The sequence below is a fragment of the Lepidochelys olivacea genome, assembly GCF_965140295.1.
Source record: "Lepidochelys olivacea isolate rLepOli2 genome assembly, chromosome: 11".
Classification (NCBI taxonomy): Eukaryota; Metazoa; Chordata; order Testudines; family Cheloniidae; genus Lepidochelys; species Lepidochelys olivacea.
Window position 1 is genome coordinate 49,084,410 of NC_140421.1, and position 25,940 is coordinate 49,110,349.

At 39.6% G+C, this 25,940-nt stretch overlaps 1 protein-coding gene across 3 annotated transcripts in view; it reads left to right on the top strand.

The window, feature by feature from the left end:
* ZNF804A (zinc finger protein 804A) overlaps nt 1-25,940 on the top strand; it is a 234,080-nt gene that overhangs the window by 183,270 nt on the left and 24,870 nt on the right. The window contains exon 2 of one of the 3 annotated variants that reach the window (XM_084642681.1): nt 17,450-17,494. The exons of the other annotated variants lie outside the window; for them this stretch is intronic. The gene's annotated coding sequence lies outside the window, so the exon portion shown is untranslated. The remainder of the gene's footprint in view (nt 1-17,449; nt 17,495-25,940) is intronic. 3 annotated transcript variants of the gene reach the window in all.

Consider the following 25,940-nt stretch of genomic DNA (forward strand, 5'->3'; position numbering starts at 1 on the left):
TCCCATCATGTGGGATCATGTTGACACCCACATACATCATCAGCAGGGTTGGAACCTTTGGATCCACTGCATGGATCTCCACCTCGTGAGCTAATAGAGTACCATGTTACCCTCTGTGTGGGCCAGCACTAGAAGGGAATAGAACACTTTGCCAGTGGGGTTCACATAGGTGGGGTGACAGCAGAGGAATGGTGAGATTCAAGTTCCATACTTCAGTTCCATACTATACTCTGAAAGAAGGTGTTACAGTGCGCACAGAATCTTCTGCCCATTCCCCCCAAGTATGACCCTCTTGTGCCCCATCCCCTCCCATCTGTTGCCATCCATGTCCTGTCTCTTTCTCACCCCTGGCTCCTTGTGCCAATCTTCTCACCCTCGGCAGTCACAGTCTCCACTTCTCAGGCTCCTCCTCCCAGGCTCCTTGCCCCAAGTCCTCTCTCCCCTTCTGCACTCCCAGTCTGTTTCCTTTCCCACTGCCAGTCTTCTTGCCTGGCCATTCCCAGTTCTCCCAATCTCTTGATCCTTGTTCCGAAAGTCTAAACTCCACCCCCTCCTGGTTCCTCATCTGATCTGTCTCTCTCCTCCTGCTCCCAGACCCCAATTTCCCTCCCTAGGCTTCTCATCCAGACTCTCAGTGTCACCCCCTCAGAGGGCTGTCTCTTTGCTCGGGCTGTCCCAGTTCTCCCCTCACACCCTGGCTTCTTGTCAGATCTGTCTTCCCTCCCCCTTCACTTCATTCCCTCACCCCACTGGTTCTCATTCCCAGTGTCTCTCAGGTTCCCAGCCTTCCTTCCTCCCCTCCCCCTTCTCCCTCCGCAGTGCAACTCCCCGTCCCAGTTTTCCTTGCCTTCCTGTCAGCCTCTGGGCCCAGTCTCCCTCAGCCCAGTCTATTCCCCCAAGATCGCTGGAGGTCAGGTTCTTGTCCCCTCTGCATTTGAATCAGGAACCTTCATCCTTCACACTTCCTGAGCCCAGAAAAAACAGGCTCTCTGCTCCCAGTTCAGGTGATTGGACCTGACACAGCCCAGAGAAACCCAGAGCTGCAATTGCAGGGAAGTCCTGCTTGTCCACAGGCTGAAGAAGGCTCAGTACAGACAGAATTTTCAGTGAATTTAGCTGCTCAAATCTAAGAAATCTCTATTGAGCATGTGCAAATTGCCATTTTTCAAAGGATTATAACATGGGCAAATTTGGCAACAAGGCAACCACACATCCAAATTTCAGACCTGGTCCACAACACAAGGGCACTAGAACTTTTCAAAGGAAAGATCACCAAAATGGTTTATTATGGGCACAACGATGCAGTTTTCCACCCTCGCCTCATTCTCAGAAATTACTGATTCGGTTTTGCTGAAATTTTCTAAAACAATTCAGCCTGAGGTAGACACCCAGCATGTAAAATCTCAGTCAAAGAGTTGAAGTTTAGCAAAGTTATAAGCTACTGAAAGCAAGATCTTATAAAGAGACGTGTCAGGCAACCAATAATAGGTAGTGGTACCAAACCCTCTGATAATAACATGATGGTTCCAAATATTTTTTACTTTTAGTAACAGGCAGCAATTATAATTTGATTGGCATTACTCTGAAAATTCTAATTATCTGACACATTTACATCCACAGCTCTGTTGCTAAGGAATTTGCTTTTAAAGTAGCCACTTCTTATTATGAAGTACCCTTTGCTTTGGTTCTGCATAACTAGACAGCTAACAGCAGAAGAAAGATGAATCTGCTGACAAACCTGACCCAATTAACAAGAAAGTAAGCAAGGCAAAGTCATGTCAAATTATCTTCCATAAGAAAGAGATGGCAAGAAGGGAAGAGCCAAAGAGTGGCCAAACAGAAAAAGAAAAGGACCAGTGTTGAATGAAATAGAATGTTCAGGTTTCGAGAAGAACACCATAAATAATAGCATGAGAAAAGTATAAGAACTCTTGTAAAACTCTTAGGAAAGGGCTACTTTGAATACAGTAAGGCTATGTCTACATTGCCAGCTTGGGATGTGATCATGTAGATCAGGGGTTCTCCACCTTTTCTTTTTGAGCCTCCCACCCCAACATGATATACAAACTCCATGGCCCACCAGTGCCACAACAGCTGGTTTTCTGTATATAAAAGCCAGGACCAGTGTTAGGGAGTAGCAAGCAGGACAATTGCCCAGGGTCCCGCACCGTGAGTCGCTCATTCTTTGGCTTCAGCCCCAGGTGGCAGGGCTTTGGCTTTCTGCCCTGGGCTCCAGCGAGTCTAACCCCCGCCCTTCTTGGTGGACACTCTGAAACCTGTTTTCGACCCTCCAGGAGGCTCCAGACCTCCACCAGTTTCAGGCAGGTTTGTACTCAGTACAGCTCAGCCATGCCCCTGTGCTGCTACAAGTGCTACCATGGCTCCACAACTACATATAGATGTGCTCGCTCGATGAGCCCCTGTATGAGTATGTATACATGAGCTGTAGAATCAAACACTCCTAGCATCTAGTGTAGCCATAGCTTAGAGTAACGTGGGATCAACTACTGCTCACAAAGGAACTGCAGTGGGCTTTCATGTGACTATCAAAAGTTCAGTTTCCTTCGAAGGTTTGGGCTCTTCAGAGGGGCCTATTGACTTAAATCTAATGATCATGTGAAGAAGTGAGAGTTAGCAGGATTTGGACCTTGGGATAAAACTCACCCATGTGCAGAGGCCAGTACAAAAATAGGGCTTCAGCTGAACTTAGATGGTGCATACACCTTTTGCTGATCCACTGCACAGCCGTGAACTTCATTGTTGGTGAAGAATTAAATCGGTATTCTGTGATATTGTTCTGTGTGTGTCTGTCTATCTTCGGGGAAAAAAGTGTACACTGGCAATAGTGCAAAATTAAAATAATGGTTGCCTGTGGGTTATTGTCAGAAAGCCGCACAAATATTCTCGGTAGAGCAAACGGTGTGGTTCTGCTGAGGAAAACATTTTCTTGCACGTTTATAACTGCTATCATTGACAATAAAATTACTTGAAATATGAAATAATGATAGTGCGCGCCCTAATATGCCAGAGACTTTCAGAGGTTTTGGCCTTTAGTACATTTTAATGGGTGCTTTAGAAATAACTATACAGAAACTGACACTTCCATTTATTAATCTGTAATTGTCCAAAAACAAATTCTGCTTTTTTCCGTCCCAATAGATTATGTTAATTATGCTGGCTTTTCTCCTGTCTTGACACCTTGGCAGCTCTTTTCAGCTTTTAAAAGTTGTGCATTTGTGACTGTCGTACTTTGACTGGTTGTTCTTCCATAATGGCTTTGTCAGTTTAATTCTTACATCAAAGGTTACAATTTTGTCCTCTGTCACAAGTATGTTTTCTATTAATAATGGTAGCTCAATACTCACTGTTGCAGAGAGAGAGCAAAAATTAAATAATGTGTTTCAGTTTCCAAGCATAAGCATAAGGCTCTTATTTATTAAGACCTGCATATTTGCCGTTCATTAAAGAACTGGGACTCTACAGTAAAGCTATTAGCTGTACCACCCTGTGTTCTGCTCTCATCAGCTCTCACCAGCTGAGCAGGGTTGGGGCAGCTCAGAACTCTGATAAGAGACATCCAATTAGCATCTGTTGTCTACAAGAAGAGCTGATTCTTCAATAGATGGCACTTTCCCCTCCATTGTGCTGCTGGAGTTGCTGTCTTTGCAGCATAAAACCAAGACCTTAACCGTTGTGCTAATTAAAGTTCTATACCACTTTTCTTAAGTACAAGGGTGTTAACTCTGGTGTATAGGCCAAATTCCAAGTCAGGTAATTAGATTCTGTTACATTAATCTCCCCTGCAGCTTCAACTAATTACAATGTTCTTCTTCACTTCCTGTTCTAAACAGTTGTATAGAACTGGTGTGCACTCTTAAACAGCTGCCATCTTCTACTCCAACAGTGGTTACATTTAATTGGTGAAAGGAGTGACCCTGATGTATCACTTATTTCCAGTACCTTCCACTGATTTCTGTAAGGGTAACCTAATGCCGAATAGGGAGAGATCTCTTTAAGATATGTTGAGAGGAGAACGGGGAGAGGAATGAGTTGTGTCTGGGTCATTGTTGGTAGGCAGATACGCAATTAGCATTCCATGCCCAGAAGTTTCTGGAACTAGATGTGGTCGTCTTGGACATGCTCAATAGGCTCCCTGTAGCTGAACTAATGGAATCCACTGAGGGCAAGTAGTTGGGACAGCTGCTTTACAAGAAAACATGTGACCTGTGTGGGTTAGGAGAAGCTCAGCCACAGGAGCAGAAGCAGGCTGGTTTCCCTCTGAAGCATTTTTCAGATTAGTGATATTGTTAACTTTCCAGCAGAGTGGCCCTGGCAGTTCTAGCTACAGAAATGAGAAATTGGGAGGGAAAACTAATTTCTTTCATTTTAATCGTATACCTTGAATGTTATTTGATTTTGGTCAAATTGCCTTAACCTGTAGTGGTTATCAACTGTTATTTAAATGTGATGATGGAGAAAAAGTCATCTATATTTTCTTAGTTTTGTATTTTTCTTGTAACAGGGTTAGTAATTTATATACTTAATACTGATTGGTTAGTTAATTTATTAACTGACTAGCTAACTGAACTATTCCAGCAGAGGAGGGAACTGAGTCTAGCTGGGTTTCAGTTGGAGATTTCCACAAGCAAGAAGAAGGAAGATATTGCAGAGCTTTTGACTCAGCAGACTGTGTAGAACTGATGAACAAAGACTCTAACTGAGACCCAGGGGAACTCAACCTAAGCTTTTGGAACTCAGAGTTACTTTTCACTGTGTTTCTGTAGGGACTAACTTGTTTAGGGACTATTTTTTTCTTTTCTTTATATTTATGTATAACTGTATATGGATTATGAAATACCCTTGCTATGTAGTAGAAATTAAGCTATTACTATGTTTTTGTATCATTATAAGGTTTTATAAAGTTTGTACTTCAGAATTAAGTTCATTCTTTGGGGGTTTTTTTACTTGATTTTGGGGAGGTTTACCCTCTGCAATCCTTGCTGAAAACCCTCAGTGACTGAAATCTGGGTCTCCATGTGCTTTTCCCTAGGAGATGTGTTGCACTAGGAGAGAAGTGGTGAAGCAAATGCTATATCACCCAAAAGTTACATAAAATTCTTTGATGTGTGTAAGTGCAAAGTTTTATTTTTGCACTAAAAAGCAGTATTATTTTCACTGTCATACAAAATCACTTATGCCTGGATTGTGGTTATGTCTAAGACTGAATTGTGTGAAAATAAATTTGCACTAATCAGCCTTAGATAAGTAGAATGCAAAATAATGGATTGTCTTAATTTCATGTTTTACAATGTTAAAAACCAATCTAGCAGCAGAATATTTAGGACAGCTTACAGTGGGTTCGTAAAGTGGTTCTTTTTCTGGAGGCTGTGATCTTCTGCTTCAGAATCTAACCTTTCATTTAAAAAAAAATCTTTAGCAGATATAATGGCAAAGATAACCTTAAAATGTAACACAAGTGTATCCAATTCAGTTCTTTCTTCCTGAGTCCGCAGTGAGTTTGAAACAACATCCATTAGAGACATCTGAATTACCTCTCCATTTCAAGGGGTTGATACTTCTGAAATATAAGAGCAGAAGTTTGTGTCAATATTATTGACTATTTCATGCTGATAAAAGCATGTAAGAATGTGGAGGGATGAACATAAAAATCTACCGTGACTTGTTTTCGTGTTTCAAGAAGGTGGAGGTTGCTTTGTAGATGGAATTTAGGACAGTAATGCTATTTTTTCCAGTATGGTCCCTGGTGTATAATACAAAACAATGTGGTTGTGTGAATAACTGTCCCTATCTGTGCTGCAGAAATGACAGACCCAGAGACCTTGTGGGATGGTGGAGAGAGGACCACACAATGGTTAAGGAAGCCAAAGAAAATGCAGGCAGCAGGGGGGAGGCTTTTGGAGAAGGTGCCTGACCTTCTCTTTTCTTTTTCTGACCAACTTTGAGAGCACTTCTAGACAGGTGCTTTCTTCAGCTGCTACCTTCCTATGGTGGGCAGAAGAGAGACTCCCTCCTGCATGCCTTGAGAGTTCCACTATAAGATAGTAGGGGCACCTGCCGTGACTGCCCCTGCTGTGCACCTTGGAAGTTCTGCAGATTGGAATGTCCCTGCCCTGCAGTATTCCAAAATGTCTGCTCAGTTTAGGAATTCTGAAGGACAAGTGTATATAGCCCTTCCCCCTGCCCATTTTTAACTCCAGCAGCTCCCTAGCCACAATCTACTTCCAGAAGATGCAGTAAGCCCCTCAGGGAGGAAAGGGAGCTAGAGCTAAATTGTAAAAGCTATCTGGGGGTTAACTTAGCACTGCAGGCAAGGCTATTGTAGGCCATCTCTGAAAGGGAGGGAGTTGTGGCAGCAGGCGGCTGATGGTGTAGCGTTCTTGGCCATGATAGGCCTGGTCATATAATTCCCGTGGCCTTGTCATATAATTTAGATCTACTGTATTGCACAGTACAAGGGGCTTTGAGTATTATATTCTTCTTGTACTATACAACTCAAGCCTCTTCTACAAATCAAAATGTTGCTAGTACTAAAAGAATGGCTGAAAGCTCTTAATGTGCTTGAGCATGACGTTAAGACTGAGGTAGCTGAAGTCACTTCCCCTGCAATCACAGTCAGAGAGTCATTGTTAAAGATCAAAACATAGTTAAATTGTACAAATGCAGTATCAAGTTGTTTAAATGAATACAAACCTATATTATTTATACCATACTTTATTTATAGTAGCTTTTCTCACACCATGGTGTCTGGGTCCCCTGAGAAGCATTGGGCATTTATTTTCTGGTAGTCTATGGACTCCCCTTTGTTTCCAGCCATAAAATCAAAGTAATAGAAACTGAATACATTAAATATTTGCCTAATATTACTTTTCATGGAAGCAAGGGTTGCTACAGTGATGTCAATTAAGTGATTGTAGGATGGGAGAGGAGACTGTGAACAGGAGAGGAACCATCCAACCAACGTCTATTACCATGTGTCCTACACTGTGTAATTTGTTTATAGTGGAAGTAAAAATCGCAGTGCCATCACTGGTACTAGACTGAGAGATCTGGATGCAAGTTGCAGATGTTCTCAATGTAGGACACCAGCTGGTATATTAAGAGTCAGCAGGAATCTCAAAGAATGTTATATATATTTAGTGATATTGCCACAGGCAGAAGATAGAGTTCAAATCATCATTGTGATGTGTTTCTGGGTAAGGAGACCTGATTTGTTCTGTAACATCTGGGTTTTTTTACGGAAGTATTAACTGTTCTAATGTGTCTGCTTGTTTAGGAACATCAATACTTTTATATCACTTAATCTGTCATCCAACACTGTCTCTGAAATGCCAAATTACATGGCTAAAATGTTCAGCAGCACAGCAAAAGGACGCATTTCTGAAGTTTACTCCACCTTTATCATCACATTTCTCTTTTGTCATTACAACTACTCTAGCTTTGCAGAACTATTTCTTCCTGTGAGTTGATTGACAGTGTTACCAGCTATGTAACACCTAGGCATTCCACAGAACAGATCATCCTCAAACTGCAAAGATTGTCTAACCAGAAAAGCTGACACTTCAACAGTTATTTAAAGGACATAAAACTGCTACGCACAATCTCACCTGAAATATTGCTCTTATGGAAAATGTTAGATGAAATCATAATTATGCAGCTTCTATTTTCGATAGTGAAAAATGCTGGGACTTGCAATACTTAACTGGGCAGAGTTATGAACAATAAACCTACCTCATATCTGTGTTACACATACTTAACTACATATAATGCATCAGGCATTGAATTTTAGTCAATAAGTCATTCAGTGCAGCAGGGGAACAGTGATGCATCTAAACCTAGATTTTTATATCAGCTTTCTTTCTTTTCAGCTATTAAATGGCACTTGAAATTGTTAAGCAAATGTTTGTATTTGCTAGACAAGCTAAAACAATAAAGTATTGGTAGCTTTCTCAAAAAGCACTGAAAATCAGAGGTAGAGGGCATTTTGAAAATAGTGAAGGAAGGCTGTTCTGCACATGTGCTGTTTTCTGAATGGTATAGGGTATGAGGTTTTTTAAAGTGAAGAGTACAAGTAGAGAAAGTAATTTTTCTTCAACTCTATTTTAGGCATTTGCCCAAAGCTGTCAATAACACCTTCAACTTTTAGGGTAGAAAAATAACAAATAAGTTCCCAGCCCTCTTCTCCCTATTTAGAATATTGGTACAGGATAGGATTCTATCCATTATAATACATTATTGAACAGCAAAGGACTGGAAGTCAGTACAGATTGGAAAGACCATAGAAAACATAACTTCCTGCAATTCAGTAGAACTAAGTACAGTAGGTTCTATAAGTTATTGCCCAGTGACACTACATCAAAAGATGGCTTTTAATTCAGCTACTTTAAGACACTCAATAACACCAGTGTCAACTGTTAGCGAAACATAGTATTTAAGCCCCTGATCCTTCACTATGTTGCATATCAGAGTACTAGTGTACAAATATAGAGCTCCATTAAAGTAAGTGGGACTCTGCATAAGTGCATGCATCTCCCTGCATGGAATCAAGTGGAGAATCACATCCTAAGCAGAATGTATCCTGGCTAAAGATTGAAACATAAAACTTGCTATATAAGTTATAATCATTGGAGCGTTTGTCTATAACTAAGTTTGAAAAGTTGATTGAATAATCAAGTTATGAATAATTCTCCCTTAGTTCAAGTGGTAGAGGCCTATGGCTTTGAGGCTGAAGATTGTGTGTTCAATCCCTGCTGACAACTGTGATGTCTGTATATTTATGCAGCTACTCTTAACTACATAAAGTTGAAATTTAAACATGAATGATCACCCACAAACTGGGAGCATGGACCTTCTCCCAAAGGTACAAAAAGCAGACTAAAAATCAATGTTATTTAATATTAGTGGTGAATTAACTCCATTTTACAGGTAAAGAATCTGAAGCATAGAGAGATTGTTAAACGCCCAAGGTCACAGATTAAGTCTGTGGCAGAACCAGCAAAGGAACATGGATGTCCTGACTCTCCATCCTCTATTATTATGCCCACTACAGTATGCTTTCACTTAGGGTATGTGTACACTGCACATTCCTTACAGTGTGTAAAGTACACACACTTCACACACCCCTGCCACAGATATAAATAGCAGTGCAGATGGTGAGGCACTGCTTAGGCAAGTAAAGACACACCCAAATCTTTAGGGTATGTACCCTACATGGCTCTCTGCATGCTCAAGCAGTGCCTCTCCCATCTACGCTGCTACTTATATCTGTGGCAGGGGTGTGTGAAGTGTGTGTACTTTACACACTGTAAGGAATGTTTAGCTGCCTCCCTGCTGCTGGAGTCTTTCCCTGCTGCCAGGAAATACTCTGTCAGTGGAGAAAGGCTCCGGAAGGGGGCAAGCAGCAGGGAGCTACAAACAGCAGTGTGTGCATGCAGCCTGCTTCTCACTGCAGCGTATAGCTACACATAACCTACATGCCACCACCAGTGGTGTGCAGTGTGGACACAACCATAGTTACAGATGCCCTATCACAGTAACTACCTGCTACAGGTTGTGTGACACGCATTCACTGGTTTGTGCTGCCTACTTTTGTAGTAGATTTTTATGGGTTTTAGCTCTTTCTGTATGTTTCCTACAAAGGGGAACATATGGCTCTTTGTCACTGTATGTGTTTTGTACCATAAGTGGCATATCCTTCTAGGAGTACGGGGGGGGGGGGTAGGGAGGAAACGGGGAATTTGTGGAACAATTGACACATTTCAAACAAGTCTTTCTTGTAGTACACATTTCTCTCTGTTAAGTCCAGAAACTTTCTGAACAGCCAGAGTGGAAGGATCACTATGCCCCATGCCGAGGAAAGAGTGCAATGAGTAAGAGTTATGATGAAAAAAAATGAAATGGTGAGAAATTTCAGCAAAGGACTACACACTTTTCCCTGCTTCCACAAACAGGGGGAGCTCAAGCCCAGGAACCTGGCCAGGAGCTGCAGAAGAAGAAAATTGTCACTTGTGTTGCATGCTCCCTCCTTTTGCCGAACCCTATGGATTCCCAATAGTAGTTCTGTGATGCTGGAATTCTGGAGATAGGGATGGGGCTAGAGGTGGTAGGTCTCTGATGGATTCTCCTCCCACCCCCACTTGCAGAGCACAACAATATAATTCACTGTACCCTCAAATATTAAGTGCACCAGAAGTCCTGGAGCAGCAGATGAATGATCCCCCAACACCCTGGACTTCTTCAGGAGTTGTATTCACAGACTACATCATGGGTGACTATGTGAAGGCAGGGTGCCTCGGAACAGCTCTTTGAAATCTAAAGGTTTCCAAGTGATAGGGCAAGGGGAGAATAGAGGAACAACACACACCTACAATAGAGGAAACTTCATGAATTGGTTCTTGTGGAGTTTATACGGCGCCACATGAGAATAAACTGCATAATAACTAAATTGTTTTATTCTTTTCTCCCTTATGGATGTTTTCACCATAAGACTATCAAAAAATTGCATAGCTGAGAACGGAAGAGCGGGAGTGTCAAAGGAACACAGTTAATATGATTAAAGGATGAGCTGAAGAGCTCTTCTGCCAAATTATATGTCAACACTGGTAGCTGCTTCAGTTTAATAGTGTAAACCATGTGTGTGAGGAACCACATGCCTGTTCTGCAAAAATATATTAATGACAGAGTCCTGAGGTAAGGCTTGTTTAACTGTCTGAAAATGCCAAGAGTTGCATTTGCACAGGGTGGTTGTTGGGAGATGGAATATTTTTGTGGTGTTTGAAAAGCTTGAACAAGGTTTTTGCTGTCATGGTTTGAACACATTATTTCAGGGCTAGCTAATATTTTTCTTTGTTTCCATATGTGTCCTATAGAATAGTCGGGAGAAGGGCTTAAAGCACTTCTCCCCCCCACAAAGAAGTAACAATTTTGATTAATAAAATGGTGAGATATTTGTTGTTGTTCTTATTTTCTGCTTAACGGTGTAGTATTTTAACCATGGCTGTCTTCAGGCTATCGTGTTGAGTGTAGACATTTTAAATCCATCTTCTGTATGGTTGAATTACAGGGTAAGTCCACCTGGTTAATTTCAGCACTTATTTATGTGTCATGTGGATAGTTTTTTATGTGCTTCTCTGTCTATTTTCAAAGATTTGGACATATGAACAGCTTAGATTTAGGAGTATAATGTGCTAGACGTTGCTTTATGGGTTTTTTTTTAATGTGAATCTCACCTTTTTATTGGAGAAATTTGTATTTAGAACAGGAAATTAGTTTCTTATATAAGCAACATAGCTTTTGTGGGCAGGGAAATTACATTATGTACCTTAGAAACTGTCCTCTGCATTTAAGAATGAAATGAGGTTAGGGTGACCTTTTAATTGAATGAAGAACTCAATATTTTTTTCATAACATATCCTAGTGATCTGTAGTCAAGGGCACATTTACCCTGGGCTTACAGAGTCATATTCAGTCCTTAGTTCTTCTGGGGTGCATTAAAGAGGAAAGTCTGTCCTGATATATTCATTGACATTGCTACCACTCAGTCATAAAGCGAAAAACAAGTTCTGAATTAAAATATAGTTCTGGTTCATACAATTCATCTTATAAGATATGGTCTTAATTATTAGTCTTACTTTTTTCCATTTTTTTAAATCATAGGTGGTTTTTTATATAATAATAGTTATGCAATGGATTATTTGGATTTGATTATTGAAGATAAAATATGGTAAAACAAAAGAAAATAACCAATATCTAATTTCCTTGGGAAATTCTTTAGTGAAGTATAGTAAACATAAAATAGCACTGTGTGAAGAATGTAGAAGTTATCTATTAATTTTAGAACATAAGAACATAAGAATGGACATGCTGGGTCAGACCTAAGGTCCATCTTGCCCAGTATCCTGTCTACTGACAGTGGCCAATGCCAGATGCCCCAGAGAGAGTGAACCTAACAGATAATGATCAAGTGGTCTCTTTCCTGCCATCCGTCTCCACCCTCTGACAAACAGAAGCTAGGGACACCATTCCCTACCCATCCTGGCTAATAGCCATTAATGGACTTAACCTCCATGAATTTATCCAGTTCCCTTTTAAACCCTGTTGTGATCCTAGCCTTCACTGATCACAGAGCCTCCTCAGGCAAGGAGTTCCACAGGTTGACTTTACTGAGGCCATAGTTAAATACAGGAAATTGCAATTTGTTTTGAAAAAGAGATGCACAGAAGCAACAACCACTATGTTTTTAAAGGGGCTTGGTCAAAATGCTGAGTATAAAGAACCTGTACTAGGACATGGAAAATGGAGAAAGAACCAAATTACTATGTATACAGTCAATTCACATTTGCAGACTAATGCTCATGGCAGCAAAATTTAGAAAGAGTTAATGACCCAGCGAGGTTAAATTAAAAAAATGTATTTAAAAATAAATACTAGAGGGAAAAATTTGGTCTGTTATAACTGGGGTCAGATATTAAATTAATTATTCTAAAATGTTTGTTAGTAAATCACTCCTTAAATCAGAACTATAAGGGAAAGTCGTATGGCCATCCTGACACCCTAGGGCTACTTTTGCTTTCATGCTGGTGAGCATTTACCCATATGAGAAACTCCAGCCTGTTTTACCTCCACAGTTCCTGACATGCTATGTAGATGTCAAAGACATGCACACACCCTCAGCCACACAGTGTAGGCAGGAGCATGTTAAATGAGTAGCAAAAAGGAGAGGGAAAAAGAGGGAATATCTGAACCCTCAGCACAAAACTGAGATGTTGAGAACAAAATTAATCAAGGAACCAAACGTGAAAAGAAGAAATTCTTTAATTGTCTATACACCAATGCTAGAATATTGGTACCAAACAAGAGGAATTAGAATCACTCATTATTGAGCATAGATTATATCTAGTTGGTATTACTGAAATCTGGTGGGATGATTCCCATGATTGGAATGTTAACACCATTGATTTTAGGAAATATCGAAGGGGGTAAATGGTGAGGGGAATGGCACTTGTCAGAATGACGTGACCTGTTCTGAGTCACTGATGACTCAGAAGAAAATGATCACGAATACTTATGAATCATGTCCTAACACATAAAGCACAAGATGGAGTATTAGTATTAGGTGTCTGCTGCAGACCACCAAATCACACTAGGGAACAGGAGGACCTTTTCTTTATGAACCTATCTATATTGTGTAGGGAAAAAAAGGCGATCATGGGGGACTTCAATTTGAGTGACTTATGTGGGAATTCTCATGCTGCCAGTATTAAAACATGCCTGGAATTTTAAATAATATAGATGGCAATTTCATAACTCATAAATTGATTTGCATCTATTATGGGGGGAATTCTATATTAGCCCTCATATTGACAGATAAAGAGGAACTGATCACAGAGCTAAAATTAATGGTAACTTAGAAACAGGTGATTATGACTAGATCACATTTATAATGTGCAAACAGAATAAAGCCTAAACCAAAGATATATATAGTTGACTGTTTTAAAGGGCCAGTTTCAGAAAGCAATTATGAATCAAATAATCTGGGAGGAAGATTTTAAATAAAAAAATGTGATGATAATTGGGAATTATTTAAGAACACTTTGCTACATGCCCCCAAAGTCACAATCCCACAATCAAGTTAGAAGGCTGTGTTGGTTAAAAAGCCAACCTGGTTTAGAGGGGAAGTGAAGGCAGCTCTCAGAGCCTGAATTCCACCAAGACTTGGGAGAAAGTCTGTGTAATGCAGTATGGAAGGATTAGCACAGCTGTGAGACCTGGGACCAGTAATCACAGGTTTATAATGCAGTCTGGATGTCCAAGCACAGGCTTGAAATCACTTGAAATCACACTGACTTAGTGTGCAGTGTAGACATCCTCAGTCTGACATCAGTCCTGGGAATGGGTATATGGGACTCAATTAATAAAGAATTAAAAGAGGGTAATATAATTAATGTCAATCAACACAGGTTTATGGAAAGTAGATGCTGTCTAAATAATTGGGTATCTTTTTTCTGCTGAAATTACCAGTTTGGCTGATAAAGATAATAGAGCTTATGTAATATGTTTAGACTTCTACAAGACATTTGACTTAGTACCACACAATAGCATCGTTAAAAAAGTAGAAAGATATAAAATTAACATGGCACACATTAAGTGGATTAAAAGCTGGCTAACTGATAGATCTCAAAATGTAAACAGGAAGTCGAGTCACCATTTAACTAGTGTGTTTCGAGTGGAGTCCTGCAAGTATTGATTCTTGACCCTATGCTATTTAACATTTTGATTAACAACCTGGAATAAAACATAAAATCATCACTGATACGGTTTACAGATGACACAAAAATTGGGAGAGTGGTAAATAATGAAGAGGACACTTACTGACACAAAGCAATGTGTATCACTTGATAAACTGGTACAAACAAACGGTGTGTTTTATATGGCTCAGTGAAAATGTGTACATCTAGGAACAAAGACTGTAGGCCATACTTACATGATGGAGGGCTCTGTATCCTGGGAAGCAATGACTTTGAAAAAGATGTGGGTGTTATAATGGATAATCAGCTGAACACGAGCTCCTACTGCTGCGCTATGGCCAAAAGGAATAATGAGAATTTTGGATGCATAAACAGGGGAACCTCGAGTTGGTGTAGAAAGGTTATTTTACCTCTGTATTTGAAACTGGTGTGACCGTTGTTGGAATGCTGTATCCTGCTCTGGTGCTCACAATTCAAGAAGGATGTTGATAAATTGGAGAAGATTCAGAGAAGAGCTACAAGAAGGGCTAAAGGAATAAAAAACATGCCCTTATAGTGATCGACTCAAGGAGCTCAAGCTTCACAAAGATAAGATTAAGGGGAGAGTTGATTGCAACCTGTAAGTTCCTACATCGGGAACAAATATTTAATAATAGGCTTTTCAGTCCATCAGAGAAAGTTATAACATGATCCAAGTGCTGGAACATGAAGTTAGACAAATTCAGACTGGAGATAAGACATACATTTATAACAGTGAGAGTAATTAGCCACTGGAATAATTTACCAAGGGTCATGGTGGATTCTCCATCACTGACAACTTTTCAATCAAGATTTTATAGGTTTTTTTTTCCCTAAAAGATCTGCTCTAATGAGTTGAGTTGAAGTTCTGTGGCCTGTGACATGCAGGAGGCCAGATTAGATTATCATAATGGCCCCTTCTGGCTTGGGAATCTGTGAATTTGCATAACAGAAATTTGAAAAACTTGGGTGCCAGTAAAGCAGGACCCAGATCACACATTATAATATTACAATCATACATTCAAATATATATATTGGCCCTATAAATGGGAAATTGCCCATTAGAAAGACTGACAACCTACAGCAACATGCTATTCCATGGCTGAATGTGCTTTTGGTGCTACTGCGAGCAACTAGATAGGAAGCAGTCTCAAAAGAAAGCCTCTCCCCTGTGAAGTGGTGAAATTTCTCATCACGGAATTGCATTTGCTCTAGATTCTGTGGGACCATTCCTACAAGATGAACGCTGCTCAGAAGGAGAGGCTGGTGAGAAGAAATAGCTGCCAGTCCAATGCTGTGTGCAGTTCTGGCCATCCCATATAAAAAACGATCTATTATAAATGGAAAAGGTACAGAGAAGCGCAACAAAAATTATTAAGGGTATGGAACGGCTTCCATATGAGGAGAGGTTAAAAAGACTAGCTTCAAAAAAAGATATGACTAAGGGTGGATATGATAGAGATCTATAAACTCATGAAGGGTAAGGAGAAAGTGAATAAGGAAGTGTTATTTACCCCTTCATATAACACAAAAACCAGGGGTCACCCAAATAATTTAATAGGCAGCAGGTTTAAAACAAACAAACAAAAGAAAGTACAGCACTTCTTCACACAATGCACAATCAACTTGTGGAACTTGTTGCTGGGGAATTCTGTGAAGGCCAAAACTATAACTGGGTTCAAAAAATAATTAGATAAGTTCATGGAGGATACATCCATCAACGGCTATTAGCCAAGATGGTCAGGGATGCAATCCCATGCTCTGGGTGCCCCTGAGCCTCTGACTGCCAGATGCTGGGATTGGATGATAGGGGATGGATCACTTGATAACTGCCCTGTTCTTTTCATTCCCTTTGAAACATCTGGAATTGGCCACTGTCGAAAGACAGGATACTGGGCTAGATGACCATTGATCTGACCCAGTATGGCTGTTCTTCTGTTTTTATGTGGAGTCACAGCAAGACTGTGGAGAAGATCAATGTGTGGAAAATATTCAGGTAACCTACAAATAACTAATGAAGGGCTATTAAGCCAAGGTGAACTAGAAGAGGGGATAATTCAATGGCATTCCAGGATAACCCAAATCATCACACATGAAATGATCCATGGGATTGGTGAACTGAGCTTGCTATTAATTAGACACAAGTAAGTCAACAATTTTGCATCTATGTGACCCAGCTGCTGCTCTCTGAAGTGCATCCCAGCAACACTTTTTGCACCATCTAGCTTACACCTGCCTTAGCCTCGATTGCCTTGTACAGACCTCCACACATGGGGAGCACAAGAGCAATTCTGAAAATAGCCTTTGGACGTCTATCCCCTAAACCAAGCCCCTCTTTTTCAGAATGGCCACAGTGCCTAGTTCCTGATTGTGCCTAGAAGGAGCTCTTAGGTAGGTAGTGAAGTTTACAGGGAACAGAGGACACCATACCCAAATTAGCTTTAATCTTCTTTATTTAATAACATCTTTCAATGTTATTCAAAATTTTCATTTGATAATTAAAGAGCCTGCTCCCACTGAACTCAATAGGAGTTGTGCCATTGGCTTAATAGGAGCAAGATGGGGGCTCAAAGTTGTTAAAATAAATACCTTTAAACCAAGAGATCTAGCATATGCAACCACTTTCCAGATGTACAAATGTGTCTCAGCTTTATGATCTTTTCATTATCTAGTAAAATTAATTTGATAGGCAAGATGCTACTTCCATTTTTATACTGTTTGCTTTGGTTCCAGCCTTTGTATTTATGAAGTGCTCTGCAGAGTTTTGCTGAAGTTAACAAAAAAAATATCCTAAAGCTTGCGGGTTGACCAGACTGCTTTTATACACATGGTTACTTACCAGCTATCATGATGAAATATTCAGTATGCAATACTCAGCAATTTTGCACCTTTTAAAAGTTGAATGCTGTGGTCATTTAGTCAATCTTATATAACATATGTTATAAAAAATTCCTTCATTAATGCGCCAGAAATTATTATTTGTAAAAGTACAGGGACCCTACTCTGATGCAGGATATGATGTTACTTGTACCCTGAGGGTGACACATAGGGTAGGGGAGAAGAGGAGAATTGGGTAGAAGAGTGATATGAATTAGATTGACATAAGCCTCATGATGTTGGAAAATGCATGGATCTTTAAATGTTTAAAGTTTGCTTTTGTTTCTCAGAAACAAGTTGCCTTGGGAAAAGCATGAAAAAGGAGAGAAAGTAGAGTAAGGAATCATTTATTTTTCTTTTGTTAAATACACGTGTATTATTGTATGGTGACCTATTTAGTACAAATTCATATAACTTAACAATAAGTATCATTCTTTTGTGATAATTAAACATTATTCAGACATTTAACAGTGATGCCTGATTTTGTTCAGGGTTTTGGAAACAGTCTTTTTTTCCATTTAACTCAAATTTCATTTGTTTTCATTGAATTTACGTACGATCATCCAGATAATTTAACAAGAGAGGTACTTATGAGGAAAACAGACATTCCATATGAGGAAACAAACATTAAATATATCTAGTAATAAAATATGCTTGGGATCAGTGTGGTATTTTGTATACCTGCCCTACCAGTGCAAAGTCAGTAATTGCCCCCACCCCCGGCCCCTGTAAACAATAGATGTGCTATGACTAAAAAGTGAATTCTGAGCTGAATATTCAGGGGCATCACAAGTAACAAAAGGTGCTATTGATAGGAATATGTAAGATGAAAACAGAAATTCTGGGTGAATTCTTTGTTTCACAAATTATAGAGCAAATTAAAGTATTGAGTTTTTCTTGACCATGTTTATGAATGTATTATTTGTTTTGCTTACAACAATTTGTACAAGCTGAATTTTATTCCCAAACAAAATGAGTCGGAACAAAAATCCAAAATTTGTTTTGTGACCAAACAGTGTTTGTTTTCTGATTAAATAAAATTTGTGCCAGGAAGTAATAAAATTTGTTTGGGGGCAGAAGGAGAAATATCATGTGACATCAAGTGACCTGAAATGTCCTGTAATGCCAAGGGATCAATCATAAAATAATCAGTGGCAATTAGAAATAGCAAACATGAAACACATTGAAAATGGTTCACAAAACAAACCATAGCCTAGCAGGTTTCATTAAAGGTTTTGGGCAAGTACTTTAAAAAGCAAAATAAATTGTAAATATCAAAATTCTTCATAAACAGAATCAAGGAAATGAAACAAGTTGTTAAGAATAGCTCCTCCAATCCTAACAATCCCCAAGGGTGAAATTCTGACCCTGTGAAATTTGGTGGGAATTTTGGCATTTTCTTCACTGGGGCCAGGATTTTACCTCAAAGAGGGAGATGATTTGTATAAGGTGATCTTAGGAGGTATTACTAGGAGTAATGACATCAAACTGAGCAAAGGAACAGTTAGACTGAAAGCCAGGAAATATTTCCTACTTATGACTGCTTATGACTGCATCCGAGGGCAAACATGAGGGAGGGAAGAGAAGGGGAGAACAACATCAGTATAAGAACAAATGGGTATAAATGGACTATGAATACATTTAGGCTGGAAATTAGATGTTTTCTAGCCACCAGAGGATTCTAGAATAGCCGTCCATTAGGACTAGGGAGCAAACAACTTATCCAATTTTAAGTTGGGGCTTGATAAGATTTTTTGACAAGGTTGCCAGTGGTAGCAGGGGACCAGACTCAATGACCCAGGAGGTCCTTTACAGGTCTATGCCTTATGTTTCTATGATGAAATCTATAAGACTGTGGAATAGTCTCCTAAAGGGAAGAGCAAAAGCACCATCACTTGAGTAGGTTGAGTAAGTCATTGTAGAATATATTGTAGGAAACAATTCCATATTGGCAGCATGATAAATTAGATGACCTAATAGTTTCCCTCAGCCCCCCACTCTAATTCCTATTTCTGTGACTAAATCATTCTTGCACTGGAGATAGTGCTCTTTTTCTCTCAAAATTATCCAAAGCAATTTCTAGTTTAGTCTTCATGTGGAATCATTAAGTCCAACAATAATCAAGATTACTTATGTAAAGTTTTTTTTTTGTTTTTTGTTTTAATATAGTGCTTACAGAAAGAGCTATCTTCTCTACTTTATATAATATGAAAGCTATATTTACAAAATGTTTAGAACTGCAGGTCATACTACAAAGTGATGACACTGCTATATTATACTCACCAAAGTAGGACTAGGTCTCCAGCTGCATGACGAACTGAAACATATACACATGTAAACCAAGGGCATACTTTACTAAACATCTTAGGAAGCAATGATTTCTATTTTAAAAGGCACATGTTATTCTCAATTTAAGTGGTTACAGGTGCCATGAAAATCCTGAGCTATTCAATTATTATTTGTAAGTGATTAAATCAGACCCTGTTTGAGAAAGGATACTAATCAAGCTTTATATCACAAGTGTGTATGTAACAAGTAGTTTGTCATTCTATTTCCCATTATTAATAAAAAAAAACCAATAAGGCATCCCAGTTAATAATGAATTTGAATAGCTCCATAGGCCCCATATTAATTAATTCAATAATTATTGACTAGGCCCCATATTTATGAGTAACTGAGAAACATATTTTTGGAATGCTGAATCAAAGCACACAAAAAATCAGCAAGAAAATCGTAACAATGATTTATAAAATATACAAGATTACAAGTAAATTGTATTATATTTAATTTGTTTTATAAATGTTCTACATCTGCATTGCTTTTCTATAGCTCAGTATATTTCCTAAAGGAAATTTAAAGGTAGAGCAGGTGTGTTACTTGAGTATCATGATCATTCATCAGGATTATAAATTATTAACAAAATGTTTTCTGATTATTTTAGATCTCATGTTTTTCAAAAATATTAAGTAAAGTTCTTGCTTCTCTAGGAGGATACTGTATATGCAAAATTACTGTCAGATGCAATATTAATATAGCAAATTAATTTTTATGCTCCCTTCAGTTTCTGTTCTCTTCTTATCATGCTCATCACCATGGTATGTGAACACCTTCAAGCTGTGCATTAAGCAACATCACAGTATGCAGTTCAGCACAAAATTTAAATTATGCTAACCAGTTCAAATAACTATTGTGGAATGTGTAAATCCCTTATTTCCACTAAATGCAGTATCTATACATTTGTGCAATGCAGGGATATGAAACGTGGCTTCAGCAAAACATTGAGAGAGAAAAAATCCAAATGAGTTGCAAATACAATAACTCCTCACTTAACGTTGTAGTTATGTTCCTGAAAAATGCAACTTTAAGCAAAACGATGTTAAGCGAATCCAATTTCCCCATAAGAATTAACGTAAATGGGGGGGTTAGGTTCCAGGGAAAATTTTTTTTGCCAAACAAAAAACTATGTATATATATATACACAGAGTGTAAGTTTTAAACAAACAATTTAATATTGTACACAAGAATGATGATTGTGAAACTTAGTTGAGATGGTGAAGTTAGAGGGTGGAATATTTCCTGGGGAATGCCTTACTGCTAAATAATGAACTAGCATTTGACTGACCCTCAAGGGTTAACATGTTGTTAATAGAAAAGGAGTACTTGTAGCACCTTAGAGACTAACCAATTTACTTGAGCATAAGCTTTCGTGAGCTACAGCTCACTTCATTGGATGCATACTGTGGAAAGTGTAGAAGATCTTTTTATATACACACAAAGCATGAAAAAATACCTCCTCCCACCCCACTTTCCTGCTGTTAATAGCTTATCTAAAGTGATCACTCTCCTTACAATGTGTATGATAATCAAGTTGGGCCATTTCCAGCACAAATCCAGGTTTTCTCACCCCCTCCCACACACAAACCCACTCTCCTGCCGGTAATAGTTTATCTAAAGTGACCACTCTCCTTACAATGTGTATGATAATCAAGGTGGGCCATTTCCAGCACAAATCCAGGGTTTAACAAGAACGTCTGGGGGGGGCGGTAGGAAAAAAACACGAGGAAATAGGTTACCTTGCATAATGACTTAGCCACTCCCAGTCTCTATTCAAGCCTAAGTTAATTGTATCCAATTTGCAAATGAATTCCAATTCAACAGTTTCTCCCTGGAATCTGGATTTGAAGTTTTTTTGTTGTAATATCGCAACTTTCATGTCTGTAATCGCGTGACCAGAGAGATGGAAGTGTTCTCCGACTGGTTTATGAATGTTATAATTCTTGACATCTGATTTGTGTCCATTTATTCTTTTATGTAGAGACGGTCCAGTTTGACCAATGTACATTGGATTTGTGTTGGAAATGGCCCAACTTGATTATCATACACATTGTAAGGAGAGTAATCACTTTAGATAAGCTATTACCAGCAGGAGAGTGGGGTGGGAAGAGGTATTTTTTCATGCTTTGTGTGTATATAAAAAGATCTTCTACACTTTCCACAGTATGCATCCGATGAAGTGAGCTGTAGCTCACGAAAGCTTATGCTCAAATAAATTGGTTAGTCTCTAAGGTGCCACAAGTACTCCTTTTCTTTTTGCGAATACAGACTAACACGGCGCCTACTCTGAAACCTGTCATGTTGTTAATGTAGCCTCACATTCTACAAGGCAGCAGGAATGGAGGGAGGGGAGACAGCATGGCAGGCACAGACAGACACACACACCCTGTGTGTGGGAGAGAGATAGAGATGCACATTGCCCCTTTAATAATGACAGGTTTCAGAGTAGCCGCCGTGTTAGTCTGTATTCGCAAAAAGAAAAGGAGTACTTGTGGCACCTTAGAGACTAACCAATTTATTTGAGCATAAGCTTTCGTGAGCTACAGCTCACTTCATCGGATGCATTCAGTGGAAACATTCAGTGAATGCATCCGATGAAGTGAGCTGTAGTTCACGAAAGCTTATGCTCAGATAAATTGGTTAGTCTCTAAGGTGCCACAAGTACTCTTTTTCTTATTGCCCCTTTAAGTATGCTAAGTACATTGCCTTTAAAAAAGATCAGGAAGTTGAGACAGCAGCTGCAGCCAGCGAGCTCTCTCCATCCTGAGCCCTGTCCTGTCCCCATCCTGCTCTATATGTAGAAGGGGTAAGCGGGAGGTAGGAATAAGGGGCAGGGGGACACCCTGACATTAGCCCCCAACTTTCCCCCTCCCCTGCAAAGCAAGCAGGAGGCTCCTGGGAGCAGCTCCAAGGCTGAGGGCAGGAGCAGCACATGGCAGTGGGGGGAGGGACAGCTGAACTGCCAGCAATTGACAGCCTGCTGGGTGGCTGCTGCATAGGGAATTTAGGGGAGCTGATAGAGGGGCTGCCGGTCCACCCTGGTTCCAAGCCCCCACCAGCTAGCTACAACGGGCTGCTCTTCCTGCAAGCAGTGGACAAAGCAGATGGCTGCCAAACAACTTATAAGGGACCATTGTGCAACTTTAAATGAGCATCTTCCCTAATTGATCAGCAACGTAACAACGAAAAACTTTAACCGGGACTACTTTAAGTGAGGAGTTCCTGTAGAGCAGAACTGTTCAGCTGACAGAAGTAGGCTTGCATATTCCATATTCTGTATAGGACACAGGTACAGGACTGGCTCTAGGCACCAGCAAAGCAAGCACATGCTTGGGGTGGCAAAAAGCCTAGGGCTGGCCCTGCACAGGTAGGTAGACATGGAAAGTAAAGATTCTTGTTCGTATTGACTTAGCATCTAGCAGTCCTAACTCCAATAGCCAGTACTTGGTGCTGCAATAGCCAGTCCCTGCCTCAGATTGCTTACAGTCTAAGTACAAGAGGAGGGAGAACAGTTGGATACAGCAAGCAGCCAGGGGGCGAAGCGGTGGGAATCACAAGGCAAAGATGAGAAAGTTGTGATGTTTGTGACAAGTGGCAGTCACTGCACACCAGCTGAGCTTTTTGGTTCACCACTTTAAGATTTAGAAGATAATATGCAGGAGATGGAGATTTTACACAAATGAAATGTTTCCATCTCACTTCCTAGAATGTGTGAGCAGGGTTAACTAGGGCTATGTCTATACTATGGACCTTATAGTGGCACAGCTTAAAGGATGAAATACATGAATTTAGAAAGTGTGCCGTTCATATCAGCAATAGCTTTTCCGGGGTGATATCGTTTCAGATTTGCCAGAGTGAAAAGTCCAGACAATACACATCCATGTCAGAGAAGGAAAGGCAATAGGAAATAGACTTCCTGAAGTTCACTCAGCTGGAGAGAGATGCCCAAGAAATAGAAAGTAACAATCATAATACCATTAATTAAATAAGACCTAAACACAATCTACAAGGAAATTATACACAGCAAAACTGATTACCAGCTGTGGGAACCATTGCAGAACCTACTTTAAAGGATCAACTTAGTTAGCACTCAGACAACAAAGAGACTACACCAACAAAGCTAAAAGTGGGTCAGGCAATAGATATGATGACTAAATTGTAATTTTTTCAGCATACCACTTCCATGGCATATCTGGATTTTCAGGAAAACATTAATGAAGTCCTACAACAAAGAATATCTAATGTAGAAAGAAATATTTAAACATTTATATACATATTAAAATTAATATTAGCTTGAATTTATTTGAATTTATTGAAATAGAGGAAACTAGGGTCAAGTACGTAGGATTTTACAGGTAGGAAAAATGGGACAAAAAAAGTCCAAGTACCATATTCTACAAGAGCAAAGATTAAAAATCAGATATTCTTGGCTCCTGGTCATATGTTCAGACCACTAATCTAAATCATATCTGAACCCTTCTTTCCTCGCAAGATGGACTTTTGGTTTAGGCACTAGACAGACTCATGATTCATACCCAGATCAGCCACAGACTTCCTGAGCCTTGGGCAAAGCATGAGGTCAGATGTGCTATGGCTTGTATCACCAGATAGCTTGGTGCAAAGGGGACTTACGGCAGGCAAAAATCCCTCCCAGGGAATATGTCTGATTGCTACCTCTCTGTCACTTCCACAACAACCCCAGGTACAGAGCCTATTCCAGGGTGGAAGCAGGTACAAGCTCCATGAAGAAAGCAGAGGTGAGAGGAGGCATAGGCAGGGCAGACCGGATCCTGGCAATTCTTGGGGCTGCTCTAGCTTGGGTGAGGGACTGCACAGACACCCTGCAGTCCAAGAACAGGGGAGGCAAAAGGTGTTCAAATGCTAAGGTGATGACAGCCATGTAATTTCCTAAATAGAATCTTTTGAATCTGAAATTTTGGGATGGAATTCTCATGAGTCTCCCAAAATTTCCAATACTTTATGCTTCCAGTTAGGACAGAATTAAAGGAAAGCTTAAATCATGTCATTCATAGCCTTTGTTTCTAGTTACTTTATCAACCTACAGTATAGATGAAATTGTATCTCATTGCTAATCCTCTAAACCATCCAACAAGTCCTCCACTCACTCAATGGACTTCCTACAAAAGTTCCCTAACATTCACTGACTTGGGCACCACTCCTCCTAGTAACATTGTTTTGCTAGAATATTCACACAGGGCAGAAATGAGACAAAGATCAAGTAAATATGTCTAAATATTTGAACACAAAATCTATTTAACCAGATCTAGTGAAAATAATCTTGTTTTACTGTGAAATTACTGCAATACAAAAACCTGAAAGTTTAACCATTTTAACCAGAAATTTAAACCATTTTAAAATGTAGTTAAAAAGCCACTATTCTTAAATTGATTCTAGGTCAGATTAGTAAAATAAAATAAAGGACATAGAATAACAGTAGCCCATCACCCGGCTGTCTCATCTGACTGTCCGCCCAGTGCCGTCCCTCCCCATCAAATGCTATAAGTCACCAGGGACAACTCAGCATCTTGCAGTCCCTAACATCTTGCAGATTTTGCACTAAGCCCATTTGGCTTCCCCAGCTTCCACACTGCAGTTCACAGTCCCTCTCTCAGCTCTTCTGCATCCTTTCAACTATTGGCAATTTAGCAATTAAACTCCTCATTATTTAGTCAGTGGGTAGCTTAGTCCACATGGAGGAAACCTCTGTTTACAATTTCACAAATCTCTGCGCTGCTTAGACAGTGATTGTTTTTTTGTGCCTGTATGTAGGTGCAACCATGACAACATATTAGTTTAATTAATTTATCATAAAATAGCTAGGACTAAAAAAGTTATGAACTTCTCCCTTACCACTCACCTGCTTTCTCAATGGTTTACAACTAGCAGTTCAACATAGAGAAGGTTGGAAAGAGTTCACTAAAACGCTTTTCCCATCTGAATGTGATGATTTGACAAAAACAATTTTTTTGTGGAAACGTATCCATTTCACCCATAGAATACAAAGTTGTTGAGTGGTTAGGTAACTCCTTGGGCTGCAGGAATCCCAGATTCAAGTCCTTGCTGCAATTCAGGCAGATCAGGGTCTCCTGTACCCCAATGGCTTATTGGCTGTTCTGGTACAGGTCTGTCTCAAATCTCTCCTGTTGGAGCTGTTCCATTTCATATAAAAAATTCAATATTCATTGGGGGTTGGTGTCTCTCTGTTTTTTTCACAAAAAAAAAAGTTTCAAAAGGTCTCAATTTTTGTCCCAAAGTGGAATGAATCCAAACACTTAAACCTCTAAATTTTTCATGAAATAGAATTCTTGGTTTCCAGCTAGCCCTAGTGCAAAGAGCATTATAAATATGCCACTACTATACTTGATCATTTAGAAACAAACAATTCTACAAACAGCTACAGTGGGAGTTTCAAGCAGTAATGGATAT